Raw genomic sequence first — 18,243 nt, forward strand, 5'->3', positions numbered from 1 at the left:
CCTCAGTTGGCTTTCCCAGAATTGTTGCTTCCATTTTCAACTAGTCAATATATCCCCCGTGGCCATCAGTATATTTAAGGGAATTTTTTTATGATTCCCGCGAAAGCTTTGAAATTGAAAGGGTATCGTTCCCTCATTAATTTGAGTCACGCGCAATAATACTGTTGAAAAACTATGGAAACCTTGAAATTCTACATTTGTGTAGTTTGCTCTGATGATTTAGGTCCCCAATGACTCGGAAGACCATCTCGTGAAGGAAATAATTATTGGCAGCGGGTATTTTATACTAGGATAAACCTAATTTTCAGTATTCTCACCTGAAACGTTCAAGGAATCAAATTTGAAATTAATTTGGCATTGGCTATCTTTCGAGCGGTGTTGGTCATGTCCTTGAGTCGTAGTTTGAATACATTTCTTTTGGAAGAATTTTTTTTATATCGTCCCTTCTTCCCATTATCATGAAATGTTTTTTTTTTCAAATTTTGGTCTCTCAATAATGCAGTATTCGAATAACTTAGATGTTACGAATGCGTTCAATATCTCTCTGCTTTTCGCGTCGTTTCGTCCTTCTTTCCCAGCTCTCCAAGAACTTGTGCTTTCCTTTAGCTCACATTACTGATTTTGAGTACTGGTCATTGTGACCAATGCGATTTATTTTTACGGGAAAACTCTCGAGGGTCCGACAATGCTTTTTACTATTTTTTTTTCCTCTGCCGCTGAGGAAAGGAAAATTGTGTAATTTCTTCATAGAAGAAGAAGACTTCATGGGTTTCATAAGTTCTTTCCTGGTCCATGGCCTCATTGCTTCCACCATTCCACCGAGGGTTAATACTTCCAGACGGGCTGTTTGGAACTTTTCGAAGAATGGGGAAAGGGTTTTTTTTTCTTTACACTCACACTCTCTCTCTCTCTCCCCCCCCCCCTCCCCCGCAGACATCACCCGTACCCCCTCCCATTTTCTCTCCCTTCATCCCTCGAATATCTGCGGCAGCCGGAGTAATGATGCACATATTTTTCGTCCGGGTGAGAAAAGAGGAGGATCTTATTTTCGGTCAAATCGTAAGTGATCGCGTGGGAGTGAGTGCAATGTGATCCCTGAGCCGTAGAACTCTTCCTTTGAGACGGAAAGTCCAGGAGGGGCAGGGAATGAATCAATGGGAGATACTTGGACCAAGCGGCGCTCGCAGTCCGTAATGCTAGGCGATATTATTTTTTATAATATCGACCTTGGAGAAATAAATGCCGAAGTGGTGACGATATCAAGATGTGACGATAATTTATGAACTGATAGATTAACATTGATCATTTGGGGTATATCGAGCAGTATCGATCTCATAGCAAACATTATCTTTCGACATTATCGTCCATGCAATAATTTCAAATGCATTTTTTTCTAATATATTGTCTACATCGTCATAACGGGAATATGGCACATAGCTGCATATTGAAAACATTGACAAAATTGGCTACATCGCCCATTTCGTTATGTGTTATTTTTGATGCATCATTTATATCGATATCATCATATTGAAAATATCGGATCTATTTTCCATTAAGTCGTATATAATATCGCCTCTATTGTTAATGACATCATATCGGCAGCATCTGATATATTGTCCGGCACTTAATGTCTACAGAAAATAGGTGTAGATTGGAGGATAGATATTAGATTAGGTAGATATGGGACTTATTCGCAACTTTTACATGCCTCAGACTGCTCAAATACAATTAGAGGTTGGGAGAGCCGACTTGGGCATTGTAAGGATGATGGTTAAGACAGGGGTGTCCATTATTACCGTACTTTTCAACGTATATGAGGAGGAAATGATTGGGGAGTCATAGGAAGGATAAGGAGTGAGGCATCGTTAGGAAGACGATAGATATGTTGGAAATTAAGGGATGTGGAATATTTGCGAAATTGAATTACCATTTATTGTAGTTTGGGGTGTCTGATTGCCCTGTGAGTCGTGATAAATAAGTACCGTACTGGTGGTCCGTCGTATAATCGACGATTATTGAAAAAATTAAAACTTTTTTATTGATCTCATGTGACCGATTAGTGCATTTTCATATTATATATATGGTGTGTGTGTATGTGTATATATATATATATATATATATATATATATATATATATATATATATATATATATCGTATATGATATTACACGTGGTGATACCCTGAAGACTGAGACCCGTCATATTTAATGGAATTTTACAAGGCTTCACCCATATTCAGCATTCAGAGCCTTCATCAAAATACTTCTGACAACTTTTGTTTAATATCAACAATAATTGTCGACCATCGATAAGTCGGTTCCTTTTAGTTATATACACCAACCATATCGACATGGCGCCGGTGTCTCGTCACATCTCTTGGTCCTAGCAGTCCGTACAAGACGGGCGGGCGCCTCTACCCAGGATGACGTCACTCGCTCTCCTCCACCCCCATCGTTTCTGCACGAGCATCAGTGGACGATGACGCCATCCCTGGTCAGGGGCCAATGCATCATCCCAACTAATACGGTGATGCGTTATGACCTTCCTGCCAAATGATATTTGATTAATAATTAGCCCACCCTATAAATCACCTTGGACACAGTTCACGAAGGCACATTTATTTCTGTTCTATAATTTTTGCTGCGTTTCAATTCCTGACCCGTTCTCTCGGAATATCGTGTCTGCGGCCTCTTTCTTAAATTTCCTTTTCGATTCTTAATTTTACATAACTTGATTACAGAGTCGCTGGAGGTCTGAACCAAAGTTTTTTTTTTAAGTCTTGAAAAATTGAAGATACATCCCTAAATTTTCATACTGAATGTTACTTAATGAAATAATGAGTAATTTTATACGTAAAATGTGATTTAAATAATATTTTGCGACTTGTTAGTTAGGGCTTAAGAGCACACTTAAGTTATAATAATGCCTGGGTACTCAAAAAACATGCCCTAAGACGGCAGACTACTGACAAATAAAATTATTTTGCATAAAGAATTCGTACCGGGATGGATAATTCCTGGAATATTAATAATGTGTATGGAAATGCCCTCCTTGAAAATTTGGAATTGTATTTTCGCAAGCCACCAGAGGTTGTCCTTAGATGTATTGACTGTTCGCGGGCATTCAATGGTTATTTAACAGGAGTGGGACATTTTGATGCGTACATCGCAAAGAATGATCTGTTACGTATTTGTTAAAAAATAGATCCGCAATTTTCCTGAAATCCATGCTATTTTTTTCTTGACCAAGGTTTAAATGTATGTCATGATGCATCCACATTGACGCATGGGTCGTGAAAAATAATTATATTTCCAGGAAATTCCTTATTTATTTTTTTCGTTTAGTGTATTTTAATTCCCTTTATATTGCTCGAACCTTTGGAGTATAATTTTCTGGTTGCATTAACCTGCAGGAATGAATATATTAATACATATCAAATTTAGGGACACGAAATGCCCATTTTTCATTCTGACAGGTCTTTAATTCTGAAAGTTTTGGATGGATGCGGAATTTTCGGCTGAGAAAATTTGGAAAAGTCAGGGTTTTTTGTGAAATCCGGTTTAATGGCTGTCATATTGTTATCATACCTTTGATAATCGTCATACTGTGTCTATATTGTGCACATATTTCCATGGAATATTATTAGAAGCAATTGAAATCCATTGACATGGTATATTTATGAAATGTTATTGGATGGGTGTAGATTATTCAATAATGATGACATTGATTTTTTCGTGTATTCATATCCACATTGAGGTAGTATTGCCTGAGTGGATGAGGTCGAGGAACCAATCCGAAAGTTTTTAGAGAATGATCAATAAACTAAAATTCCTCTGATTGGATCCTTACTCTAAACCCTCCCACAAAATACAATTCATCACATTTGTTTATGCGTGTATATAAACGTGCAAGGTAACACTGAAACACCCTTGCAAAAATTGGAAGGTATACTTAGCGAAGACGTTGAGCCTCATCGCACCACGTTGGGAGAGATTTTGAAATTAAGGTTAGAGAGATCAAGTATAGTAACAAGAGATTTAAAGGATAACTTTTCCTATGGGTGATAATAGATCATGCATAATAACGTCACGCGTCACGTATAATGATTTATAGCGACCGCTCTATGGGGGGAAAAGTATTTTTCTTTTTTCATTCCAAGTAGTCTAGTGCGTATTCATTATTTCATTTAACCATAGTTTAATGTCCTATTTTTTACCAATAACTCTAATCTAATGTGTACAAATTTCACCCTCGGGTACCTTAATGTGTGTGCTTTTATTTATCATCATATGTATGTATTATTTGAATTATTTTACAAATTTCTTGTGACTAAAAACTAAGAAAATCTTAATTTTTGAAGTTATCATGCCTGGTATTGTATCGCTCCCTGCCATACACCTTAGTGATGGCTTGCAGTGTACCATGTAGACGTAGGTAGTAACTTAAAATTGATAAATTGCATGGAAAATTGTTTAAATAAAATCTTTTATTTGAACGTTGTGATGCGTGTTCATCGTTTTATATTAAATAATCGCTGCGGTTGGTTTAGTATTGTTGGACCTGTTATTGTCGTCTTTCTAGCTGAATTAAAATCCTTTCCCATTTTACATGTGATTAAATTAAAAATGTATTAAAATTGAAAAGTTTTTGGTGATTCTTTATGGAGTCAGAAACAACTCGAATAGCTACTGGGAGCTGGAGTTTGTATTGATGTAAGATTAAAATTTGAACTTACGTATCGATACATGTTCGTAACGTGGTTTATCGTCGTAATTTATTGCTCGACTCTTCAGTGTGGATAATTGTAGTTTCTAGATCATTTGTATGCATGAGAACCGTAATAAGGAGCTCCGGGATGGAGGGATAAAATTCAGACCGTTCAGTAATGGGCTAGAAAACACGCCTCGTGCTTATTTAACTATTAATGAGTTTGATGTCCCTCGCTCAGCATCTTTTCGCATGTACTTCCAACCTCAAGATTTTTTTTATATTCCACTATAATTGTGGTATTTTACTTGTAATTCCCCTGCATCTACATATATCTTTATGATATATCCTACTAACGGTTTTGCGTGGCTATATACTAAATTAATTAAGGGCTGCTTGGCAGATGTAGAGAGCCATTTAAATACATTGAAATACCAAGGAATTGAGATTTTCTGCTGTGAATTGTATAAAAATGTGCACCATCGACGTGTTTATTAATTCCATTTTACGTAATTCCTAGTTTGAATATTTTCATAATGTTAAAACGTTTGTTCGTATTACACAGACGACAGCATTTGGTGTGACTAGAGGTATTGCTTTCTGAGGTCTGCTGATGATAGTATGTTATTCCAATTCTCCACTTAAATAAAATAATATCCTTGAAGTTTTCGTCTGGGGAAATTATATTGTGTGCTTGATGAACGTAGAACGTTAAGGAGACTCATTACTCCAGGAATCTTACGTTATTGTACATATATTGAAGTTTATTATCAGTAGCTTATACACTATTATGTGTTATGTGTCATGTGGTCTTCACTGATGTGAGGATGGATACTTGTGTTTTTTTTCGTTCAGCTAATTTTTTTAAAGTATATTTTCCCTCGGTAACTTTCAGTTTCTCTAGAATGACTTTTGGACATGACCGCAGACGTTTTTTTGTGATTCTGTATTAAATGTCGATCTAGCATTGAAGCAGTCTATTTATCGCAATGATTTTCCTAACCTGTCTTTGTTTTCTGTAATCCTCACTCTGTACTCAACATGTGAGGCGACCCGAAATTACTTCGCTTTCATTTTAAGAGCATTCTTCCTCACTTCAGGAATTGATGTCAACTTGAGTGAGAAAAAACACGATTCCAGAATCGACCACACGTATTTCACTGTACTTTGTCATCGTACAATTCAGGAAATAACAGGAAAGATTTTCTTTTGCGACGGCTCTTCTTTCGCCACTCATTCTCCCCTGTGAACGAATGGCAAAGTACGTAATTCCGCCCTAATATTGATTATTATTATAACCTGCGCTCCCCATGTATCTCTCGCCTACTGGTGACAAAAATCTTGTCGATAAAGTACGGCAGAAGTTGTCCATGTATGACATTTCGAGGAAAGGGGTGAGAACCTCCTTCGCCGATCAAAAATAATTCGACGCCAGATTAATTTTCCCTTCTGGAGCGCAATTATCTAACGTACGACTCGCTCGTGTCACTATTGATCTTAATTTTCTCGTTCACATATATTTCCGGACGCCGGGGCGTATTTCTTCGAACGATATTTCTGCTCCATATATTTCGTAACCGATGAGAGGGTCGCTCGGGAGACGGGAGTGTGGGTGGAGGGGGATTGTGTGGGAGAAGTTGGTTTGGTTTGGGGAGAGCGAAGGGATTGCCCCGCGGGGGGTGGGGTTGGGGGGTGTGGTGTGTAGAGGGGGATGAAGAGGGTTGGGGTAGAAAGGTAGCGAGACGTATGGGGGGGTGGGGAATGGGTAGCGTGGGGGTCGGATGCGACCTATAACTGTATGGACGACTGAAATAATCAATGGGGCGCATTTTTCCGGAATGACAGTAAAATTAGACGAAGCCATGGGTTCCCCAACCCACACTCGCACCCCACCTTCTCCCCCTCCCTTACCCCCCCCGGCCCCCCCGGCCATCCTTCTGTTTCATCGTAGGACACGCCCCCCCACCCCTTTCCTCTTTCTCCCTTCCTCCTCCCAGTCTTCCTTTTTTCGTCCTGCTACACACGCTTCCCTTTTTCAGAATCCGTCCCTCTCGGCCCTTTCTCTCGCTCCAGTGTCCCATGATGTATTTTTACTTCTTACCGAATGCACCGCTACTTGGCTCCACGCTATAATCTCCCCCGGCTCATCTCTCATCCTCCCCGCGACTCAAACCCCTCCTTCCCCACGCATCTTTCTCTCTCTTCCACCCTCCCTCCCTCGGACCCCCTCTTCACCTTCTCCCTCACCAGAAATCTCTCCTCCCCGCGTTCTTTCTCTCTCTCTCTTTTTTTTTACGCCGGCTCCGCGATTATTTTTTACCCTCTCCCACCCCCACTCCCAGACTTCTTCTTCTCCAGCGTCCGCGTAATTTATTTTGTCTGTCCGCGTGAGATTTGATGCGCTTTATTTCGGTGCTTTTTTTCTTTCCCCCTCGCTTTTCGTTCTTCATTTTTCCCCCTCGACCCTCCGTCACACGCGTGCGCGCCATGCGCGATTCCCAAACGGGGCTCCGTTTAAAAAATTTCGCCCTTCTCCTCTCATCCACTTCCCCCGGCCCTGCCTTCATCATCTCTCTCCTCCGGCGCCGTGCCGTCCGACCCAAGGAAGGGCCCGACGAATTTTTAATGAAGATCGATGCCAATCATGTATTCAAGCATGAAAGTGTGTATATATATATATATATATATATATATATATATATATACATACATATATATATACATATACACACACACACACATACACCTTATGTGTGGGTCGTGGTAGTCCAGGGGGTAGAGCATTGGATCGGTCCCGGGTTCGATTCCCGGGCAAGTCTCTAGGCACTTGCAGCTCCACCCAAGCTATTTGATTTTTCAGGTACCAGATCTTCCTGGGAAACCATAACCGGCCTAGGGAAAAGAACTGGCCCCCCTACCCTGATGTGTGAATTTCACACGCCGTCGGGCTTAGTACTGGATGAACTCTACCATCACCTTCCAAACCGACCTACGGGTTGATTACTGTATTTATGGTTTTATATAAAAGTTTCGGCTGATATTTGGCTTTTTTCTTGAGAAATTAGCGAGTCGGTTGATGTTCTAAAACCGGAAGTAAATTATGTTTTCTTTACCGCGACCGCCCTAACTGAAGTTAAATGGTTTGTTGGTTCTGTGATACGCATATGTAATTATTTAAATTATTTGCTAATTTCATGATACATAGATTTGTTTCCCTAATATCTTCTCGGTCTTGCGTTTCTTCATTCGAAATTAACGTCACGTAAATATTATTACTGGTTGTAACATTGTTCTTCGCAACTTTAGTGCTCCCCATCTTAGAGGGGTGTGAATGCTTAAGTAAGTGTGTTTCTCGTCATTTAAATGAATGGAGAAGGCCTCATTTATTAGGGACGTTCCTGACGATCTATCCGAAGTGACATATCCGGATTTTCTATAATAAAAATACACGTCTCTTCTTATCTATTAAAACGAGGCGTTTACGCTGGTGGCGTTAATTTATCACAATGCAGTTTTTTAAGATTTCTCGATATTTTTTCGCCGTCATATTTTTTATCTCTCTTTGATTTCCTCGGTTTACAGTAATTTTTTATGGTACATCTTTTCCCTGCCATCTCCCTTTTTCATTTCAAACCATTTTCCCCGTGCCGACTTGGTCTTGAAATCTTTTATCTTATAAATGTATTTTTTTCCCGTAAGGCCATGTGTTTTTAATTTCCCCAGCCATAATTTTCTTTCGTCCCGTCTTCCGTCTTGTGTTCCGCTTTTTTTTTCTGTCGCTCTTCCCTCGTTATTTCTCACCTTCGCTTCCCGTTTTCTCTCTCGTTCAGGTCTCCTCTTCCTTGTCGGTTTTATTTGAGTAATTTTTTTGGTGTTTTTTCTCTTGTCTACTTTCTCTCTCCCCCCCCCCCTTTTACTCCCGCCAACAAGTGAACTCCTTGGCTTCGGAGTCTTTCAAGCCAACCGTGATGTCTCGAAGATGCATCAGTGTGCATTGCGCCCGGGAAGCAACGGCAACTATCTTATCTCATCCTCTTTCGTCGCTCTTTGAAATTCTTTTACCTCTTGTTTTTTACAGCTAACCGTCGTCGCCCTTTTCAGCTCTCGCCGGGAATACGTTCATCTTTTTCGTGAGAGATGCGTTTACACCTTTTGGCGGAGAGGTTTATGGCACGGCGTATGACTGCACATGGGAAACCCTTGCATCTTCTTAGTGGCTTAACGCCTGAGAAGCAATAAATAGTCCCAGGGTGCTGTGATCAATTAGCACGGCGCTTTGAAGAACCTACGATCTCGTAACTACCAAGAGATTTCTTTTTCCAGAATGACTTGATTTTATTTATCGCTCGAAACCAGAAAAAGCATGTTTTGAAGTTGTACAATAACCTTATCAATTGAGGATAGTCGTGTGTAAGTTCCTTCGGCGCTGTTTAGTTGCTCTCTGCTTATTTCCGTGTTATATCCGCGATCGTTGGCTTGAATAGATAACGGAGTATCTTTGGCAATCCAGGCAGTGGCTTCAAATTGAAGTCCAACTCAAGTGAACGATCTCGGTGAGAGTATGAATGTAAGTACGTATTAGTATTGAGAGCAATGTAATAATTAATTTCGGCGGCAAAAATTTACGGCAGAATGCAGGAAATCCAGCAACAAAAGGATAGCCATGCAAGTTTAAATACTAAAAATCGAAGCAAAACTGAATGCAAAACCAAACCCAAGTAAAACGCCAGGTCCGATTTCACTATTCCTGTACGATAAAAGTGAAAGCCAATATGTGAGCATAGATTGTAAAGATGTGATGAATAGGGTAGCAAAGATACGGAGCGTAATACCATACTGGTTTATGGAGGTGAGAACTGATATTTGAAAACGACAATGAGCTTAGATTGGAGAATTTTTGAGATATGGGTGTGCTAGAGAATGGGGAAAATAATTCGGGCTGAGAGGAAGAAAAAGGCTGAAATTTTGAATGTGGTGAGCCAAGAGAAGAAGTTACTGGGGGGAAATCCGATAAAGATAGTTAAAAGTGGGTTTTGGTAATATTTAAATGTATTATGATGATGTAAGAAATAAGTTGACATTAATGCTGGCACTTCGGGTAAACCACCAGACTATGGGCGGTATACCACCTTACCTTATCTGATCTGCTGATAAGAGGAAAACGGAATTTCGCGAATTATTTCTCTGGAAATTAAGTGACTTTTGAAGCGAGATTATCGGAAATTAAATTTATTAAGTCATAATTCCAACATATTTTTAGGTTGAATGGTTAGACAAAATCTATAAAGACATTACCATTATCCGTGCTCCTGTATATTTGTGTAATGTCTGCAGTGCCACTGTCCTGCTGCGGCATCAATAATGTGCAAAAGGCTGAATTTTAATTCCCAGTATCTATTCATTTTATTTGCGAACGAAAATCAAATCTTTATCCTGAAAAAAAAAACAGGAAATCCATGCTACCAGAGGTTAAACAATGGTGGTAAAAAGCTTAACAAGCGAAATAGGGACGCCTAATTTTTCAGTGGGAGAAGAGGCTTTCTAGGAAACAGATCAACGAAGGGTAGGTAAAGTTAAGCTTGTTTTACGGCGAAATAATCTTTGCCGGTGATATAAATAAAGAGAGGATTCGCAGAAAAGTCCACGCTCAGGAAAACCTTAGTTGGAATTTAAGGGCTCGGGCTAGAGTTTTGAATGCTGGCCACGTGAAGGGAAAGCAAAGGCAATACGCTATTTGAACATTGGCAAGCGTTCCTTATTGAATGAACAACAAAGGAGGAAATTAATTTGCATGACTATTTAAAAAAAAGAGGGATTTGTTGGAAATTGCACGTGCTCCACTCGAGTTGGATTCCACAGAGATAGACACTAAAATGGAAAGGCTAGGAAAATGTTCGCGTCCTAATTAATGCGTCAATTTTAATGCGATGGGAGAGCGGAGGATCATATTTATGCAAATATGTTAACATTGTGACCCTGCTTTTAATCTAGTTAAATATTATTCTATTTATGACCAATTAATAAAATAAATAATATTCCTTGTAGTTTTTGGATGCCTCTATCACTGAGTTAATTTGTGCATCTCAATTATTATTAAACGGCACCGGGTAACGTGCTAAACATTTAAAGGATGGGGAGTGGCCATGATGTCCCATAATCCAGCGAGGTCTACATCAACATAAGCTCATGGTGAAGACCAGTTTAGATAAAGAGATGTTGCTGGTGAAGTCAATATTATATTCTATGTATGACCTGATAGTTGCAAGATAATTTTGTGTATTTGATGTATAGTACGTATATCGTCTAGGGATGGGATAGCCTCAAATGGTTATTTCAATATGAAATAAGTTTGTTAATGTCACACTATATCTTTTCGAATAACTTAGATTCCTCAATTAGAATCTATTTCATTCGATGTCAAATCCAATTTCTCCACAATTATTTAAATCTTTAAAAAAATGCGATTTATTTTATCTCACGAGTACCCTCCTCATCGATAATATGTGGCGTCAAGTTTTCCTTCAGCCCGAAATCCATATCATGCTTGCGGTAAATTCCGAAATCATCCTGTAGGTAGTTCCTCCAGGAAATTCGGGTCGTTTATTTTTTAACTCTTTTATTGGCGATATGGCAGCGAAGAAATAAAAAAAAACTTCCTTCTTTTCTGTTGAAACAGTCTCCCTATATGATCAATGGATGTTGAACACGTGGCATAGAACTCGAACTGCGTACATTCTTGCGTGTATTTGCACGAGTGATATTTCAGCATGAAGTTACTTATTTCTTTTTATTTTTTCCAAAAAGAAAAAAAAGTGTCCATATATTCCCTGGAATTTTTCTGGAATCTCAGCTTCCATTGGTCCTGAATGTGTACCTCCCCTTTATAGGGGCTGTGTAGTTTTTTTCGGGAAATATTCCAGCATGGTTGTTTGCTAATTTTCCTTTGGTTAGCTTCCATCATTCTCATTAGTTTGAAAATATCTTTCCTGTGTAGGTACATCGTAAATTATTCGGACAATGAGCTACTTAAGGCTAAATAATGAAAACAGTGTTAGCTTAAAGGAATAGATTAACACGGAAAGAAAGATTAGCAATAGCAATAAACATTTTGGTTTTATCCTCGTCCGAAAAGGATGATTCCATGTGTAGTCAAGTTCCAAGTTTTTTTTTAAAGATTAAGTTGATTTATATTTTATAAATTTTAAAATTAAATTATCATAATACGAATCTAAAATATTTTACAAAAATTTGAAATGGTTCATCATTTCAATACAGTGCCATAATTTTGGTTAATTTTTTTTATAAACGCAAGTAAAAAGGTAGCAAAAATGATTCTCGGAATTCAAGTAGTGGGTTATTTTTCATTATATATTCTCCACTAGGAATAATTCCTTGAAACTACGGGATATGCCGCGATAGTAACTTTTAACGGAGTCATCCGCTAAATGTGCATTACAATGCAACAATTTCAGAGTTTCGCATTGACCGGGACGAATGATTTTTACACTCAGTAATCGCCCACTAGGAATTTCCCCTTGTCACAAGTTAACAATGAATTTGTTGGTCCAGAAAAAAACAGACATAGGGTAGGAAATGAAGAAAAGACAACTTGGCACGAAACAGTTTCAAGTACCGACCTAAGCAAAAAGAAAAATCAACGCAGCAAACCAGTGTAGTTTTTACATGTACTTTGCGAGGAATAATTCACGCATCTCATTTGCAGAAAATAGGATGAATTTATACTTCTGGTAATAAAGAGTTAAAATACTGCCATTTTTTTTTAGACACTAAGGCTTTCAAATGATTTAAAGGTTTCACGAAACGATACTTATGACTTCTGATTATTTCAGCAAAGGCCTTTGCAGTACTCGTGCCAGGTGTGGAATTCGTTGCTAAAAATTACATAACTCTTTATGAGTTTTTTTGTCACTTTTTTGTCAGTATGCCACAAACGAAACAAAAGTCATAGTAATCCCCCAGACCCGATGTCAATATTATTTGCAAGGCAAGACAAGAGGATCAAAGCAGACTTGGAGACTCTTGATATGTAAGTATGGCTAATAGTGGAGAAAATGTTGGACAGAGAGAAAGACAATACGCCGCGATTTTAAATGGGGTGGACGAAGAGAGGACGTTACCAAAGAAAGAAAGTAAACCGGAGAAGGTTGAGAAAGTGGATGGAAAAAATATTGAACGGTAGTGTTATGTTGGGGGTCCTAATAGAAAGGGAAATGTTGAGGTGGGCGGAGTAGAGTTAGGAAAATGTAGCGAGTATGAAGACAGGCAAAAATTACGTGGAAATGGAAAATAAATAATATAGGGCAAAACAGAGGACGTTATACCAATACTTAGAATAAAATAGTCGATTGAAACCTACCGCTAAATTGGTAGAGTACCTTGGTTTGGGATTGGAAACAAGCCAGTATTCAAACAGGACGCTAAGATTTACAAAACAGATGTCTTGAGATAAAAGTAATTGGTTTAAGAGGACGAAGTAGACCGAGAGAGTCATTGGGTGAACGTGGGCGAAAAGACTCAGGACGGAGTACATGTTTGTAGGTCCCAGGAACAGAAGAGCATCTTTGCATTGGAATTGACGGAAGCAAAAGAGACGTGCAAAAGAATAATCTGGAAGAAATTAATAAGTCTTCCAAAAGAACTTAATATCAGACATTTATGACTCTCCCCTCTAGAAGGGACCGGCTTGAACAGTATAATCCCAGTTTGATTGAACCACATAAAATCAACCCGAAGTTTGATGTGATTGGTAAGGTGCAGGCTTGCTAAGCTCGACGTTGTGTGAAATCCATGCATAAGCTAATGGGAGCCAGTTCCTTTCTATGTCAACTGCGGTCTCCCAGGAAGGGGTGTAGCCCGTTGAACAAAGTTTCAAGTTAGTTGACAGCTCACTGTAATTTCAAAATAAAGGCTCCGCTTATAGTAATAATTGGTGCCCAAATTCGTACTTGCTTACATAACACCGTGCGAAATTAAAATTATTGCATTACATTTATGATTGTATCCAGAGGAATTGTAAATCGAGTTGTAGCTTTAAGAAGCAGGCAACTGGCTGCCGAAGGAAGGGTTTCTTTATTACTGCATAATCAACTAAGGTTGAATGAAGTTGGAGGTGCCCAAAGACATCGAACCGTGGACCGTATGATCAGTAGTTCTGCATTCCATCCATTGAAACAACGATTCTCGCCTCTCTCCCTGAAGGATATGGTGTTGGTAAAATTTTTCGTAATTTGAGAGATCGCGCTAGATTGCCTCGCATAGGTCGTTTGCGTTGGATTACACCCGGTTTGTTTTATGCTCAAACCATGACCACCTCATAAATCCTTCGTCGCTCACTGCGTGTTTCCCTTTGACGCGAATGGTTCCCCGGGTGGAAGATGACTGGATTCTCATCTCGTGAAGACTTCCTCCCGACGGAATTCAGCGCCCGTGGAGATTAGGATCTTATCCGTTCCTGGCGGACGTGGACGGGCGCGGACTCAGTGCCTTCCAAATGGACCAAGGAGGAGGGCTGGAGTGAGAGAGAGAGTTGGGGGAGTGGAATGAATTGAGAGAGGGGTTTGGGCTGTTCGGTATGTGAGGAAAAGGGGTTTGTTTGTTCTCCTGCGCAGTATGGATGAGCGATATGTATCGATACGAAGACCTTTGTTACCCGAAATGAAAAAGGAGTTCGATTTTGCAAAGTCAAAATTTAGGATAATAAAAAACATGAGATAGTCATGTATGTATATGCGATTCTACACCAGCGTCAATTTGATTATATTACAATATCGCGTTGGAGGAAGATGAAAGGTGTAGATTGTAGGCTTTTGAGATGTGATTGTGGAGGATGGGAAAGGTGAAATGGGCGGAAACAAACGAAGAAGTACTAGATACGATGGGATAATGGAGAGAGTTTTTGGAAAAAATCCAAAGGTGGCAGGAAAGGCGTATGCAGAGTATTTTGATTTGGGTTGGAATGTTGTAGAGTGTAATAGAGGGTAGAACGTTGGGCAAGTAAGGTAGGGGGAGAAATAGGATAAGCATGTTGGATGAAATGAAGGGCAGAAGGAAGTATGCGGAGTCGAAGAAGGGTTTATTGTTTTGGGGGTGTCATGTAGTCATGTTAGGCGGATCTGATAAATGTAGCAATGTTCAAGTCTATACCCATCCGAAACCTACCTTAAACTGTAGGCTGGAAATATTAAAAAAAAATAGTAATCACTGAACAAAATCTAAATATAAATTAAGCTAAAGAAGCAAAACAGATAACCAAATTGTATCTTCCGATTTGTTCCATTTAAAGAGCAGTTAATTATTCTTCTCAAGTCTGCTCAGACTAATTAGCATTACCGGAAAGAGGTTGAGTCTCTATTGAATATCTTCTGCTTCATCGATAACCTAAGGGGATCGAAAGGGTGTGACTTAATAATGTACTGGCTTCCCACCCAGAAGGCCAGGGTTTGAATCCTGACGGCGGCTGATATTTTTCAGTGGTATCCCGATCCCTACTTGAGGTGCTTTGTGGAGGGCACCTTGAGTGAGTACGCCATCCGTCAGATGGGACGTTAAGCTGCAGACCCTTTGGCGTCTCTCGTTAAGAGCAGGCTAATGCCCACGCCGGGTTTTTCTCCACCCTTCCTCCTTTCCAATCAATCCCTAATGGCGCAAATGACCTCAGCTCTCGGTCGCCTCCCGTAAGACTACGACTACTATCGATAACCATCATATTTATTTTTGAAAATAATTCGTAATTTCTTTCTCGTTATTCAAGTAACTACACTTTTCAGTCCTCACCCTAATAGGGCTCGTCATTATTGCTGATAAACCTTGCCATGTTTATTGCAGAGTCTTGTTATGCCGAATCGGAAGCCCCATTCATTTGCTGTGGTCATTCACTTGATCTTACCCTAAGTGCAGAAATGGAGTGGCAATGTTCCTTGTGTAAGCCGTGAAGGATACCCTTGTAGAATTCTGCAACATTCAAGAGACAGAACGGAATAAATGTACCTTTGGAAAATATCTATCCATCGTTAAGATTGATTCATGGAAATCCGTCTGTTTCTCTTCGAGCGTGATAATTCGAATTCATACTTCAGTGATCTTCTAAACGGTGATAGACGGAGGATTAAATTTTTAAATTAAATAATTTCAAATTGATTCATTAACTTTTCCAAAGTCAAACTTTCCATTCCACTTAATCAAACGTTCCATTGTGTCGGGAGAATTTTTCCAATCACGTCCCGTCCATGAAATTTCATTTCCTTCCCGAGTGAATATCATGCATCATCCCACGTGTAAACGTTGATGCGAATAGTTTTTCATTCATTCTGTGCTTTCCTGATACACGGCTGGTTTTTTTTTTGCGGATTGAATTCTTTCATTTCGCTTCTGTTAGAATGGCACTTCTGGCGATTTTGCTTTTTCTATCACCGCCCCCCTTTTTATTTGCTGGTATTTCCTTATTTCCAGCTCCCACTAATTTGAACCGGTACATCATCTATCCTCTTTTCACTTTTCCCTTGCATGCATGAAATTTTTTTTCCATTTCATTACTCCATACCACATACTTCGCCATTTTTTTTAACACCACCACGATTATTTTCTCGTCTCTCTCTTTATTTTCACATGCCACGCTTTTTTTCTCTGGTGTCTTGAATTTCTTCAATATGTCCACCTGATAAGAATAATATTTTTCTGTCACTAAGGCGTATCTCTTCGGTAATTAACCATTCCTTCACATTTATACTGCTGATGACTCCTGATGATTCATTTAGTTTGGTGGCTTAATCAAAATGATAATTGCGGGACCCACTTCTCAAAAGGCCCTCCGTGGATATTTTTAACTTACACAAAACTCTTCCAGAAAATTGACCCGTGCGGAATTCGTTTGTCATCTTCGATCTCGATGTCTGTACCGGACCCGGTGGTGGCGGGGCAGCGTCCTCGCTTACCAAACCAGAGGTCGCGGGTTCGATTCCCGCCTAGATGGATTTTCCTCCAACTAGGGCTTGGGTGAATGTAATTGTCTTCAATGTGATGTCTGTAATGTAAGGGTTAGGTTGAAGAAGGGACTATAAGTCTTAGCCTCGCCCAATCATGCTGATACATAAATCTCAGACGACTAGTAAAGCAACGTACTACGTTGATAATTGAATGCCGCGAAAGAGTTAACTCATCAATAAATAATAAATGGAAGGCGTGCGAGGGATATTCAGCAAAAGGTAATCATAAATTTTTATTCCCACAATACACCGTGCAAAAATTTGATTTTATGTGATATTGTTATCTTAATGTTTAATGTATTTGCGACATGAGTTTCATTGATTGTAAATCCAGTATTGTGTCATTGGCACCCATTGCAATTTGAAACATGTTCAGTCGCTGAACATGGGTCACGATGGAGGTGGATGGAGGTCATTTCCGCCATTAGGGATGACTGGGAAAGAAAGAGTGGAGAAGATACCCGGCGTTGGCATTAGCCTACTCTTGTCGAAAGGCGCCAAGGGGTCCGCAGCTTAACGTCCCATCCGACGGAAGTCGTACTCACTCAAAGTGCTCTCCACAGAGAGCCACAAAATAGGAATCGGGACAACACTGAAAAATCCTGAAGGATTCGAACCCTGGCCTACTGAATGGGAAGCCAATACATTAGCCACCGCACCATCCCTATCCCCTGTGTACCTCGTGTACATGGCACACAAAGCTAATCGTATGACACAAAATAAAAGGTTTTCACAGTAATTGAGAGAATAAAAAAATTGTGATTACACTTCTTCATGGTGATTTGGGTCGTGGTGTTTTTAGGGCGCAGAAACTTGATCGATGAGGCGAGAAGATAGGTTGGAGGCTGGGTATGTGGGTGTGAAGAAGGATGTAAAAAGTGAAATGCGCGTAATGAAAATCCAAAGATGGTCAGAAAAGTGCATTCAGAGCATTTTGATTGGTGATGGGATGAAGAAAAATACTGCGATGTAAATGGAAGGGTATCAGGCAAACGGGGAAGGGAGAGGAAAAGAATAGGCATGTTGGACGAAATGAAGGGAGGAAGGAAGTATGCGGAATATGAAAGGAGCGCATTGGTATGTCGGTTGTGAGGTTGTGTTAGTTTAGACGGAGCTGAGAAGTGTAGCGATGATTATTCTGCATCCATCCAAAACCTATCTAAACGGTAGACTATCAATAATTATAACACTTTATTGAAAAGCTTGTTGGAAGAAACTTAATACTAATGCTTACTTCCCATTCTATTCCACTCGTAAAGGGCGATATCAAAATGGATAAATAATTTAACAAAATGTTTTGATGGCATGGAGCGTGGGTAGGAACGCGCGAAATTGACGAAACTAAAAAAAATTGTGTTCTGAGTATAATTAAGTTTAATTTTGGTTCGTTTCGTGTTTTCTTTTTACTCCTTGTACGTATTCTGTACTGAAATTACCGAATGACTGCTTTCAACTGCTATTTTTGCATAAGTGTGTATGTCTTTGTCAGTATGTACTCTAGTGTTGTACTCTTTTAATTGGGATCCATTACGAA

Source organism: Hetaerina americana, unplaced genomic scaffold, assembly GCF_022747635.1.
Source record: "Hetaerina americana unplaced genomic scaffold, ioHetAmer1.1.p SCAF_11, whole genome shotgun sequence".
NCBI classification, from domain to species: Eukaryota; Metazoa; Arthropoda; class Insecta; order Odonata; family Calopterygidae; genus Hetaerina; species Hetaerina americana.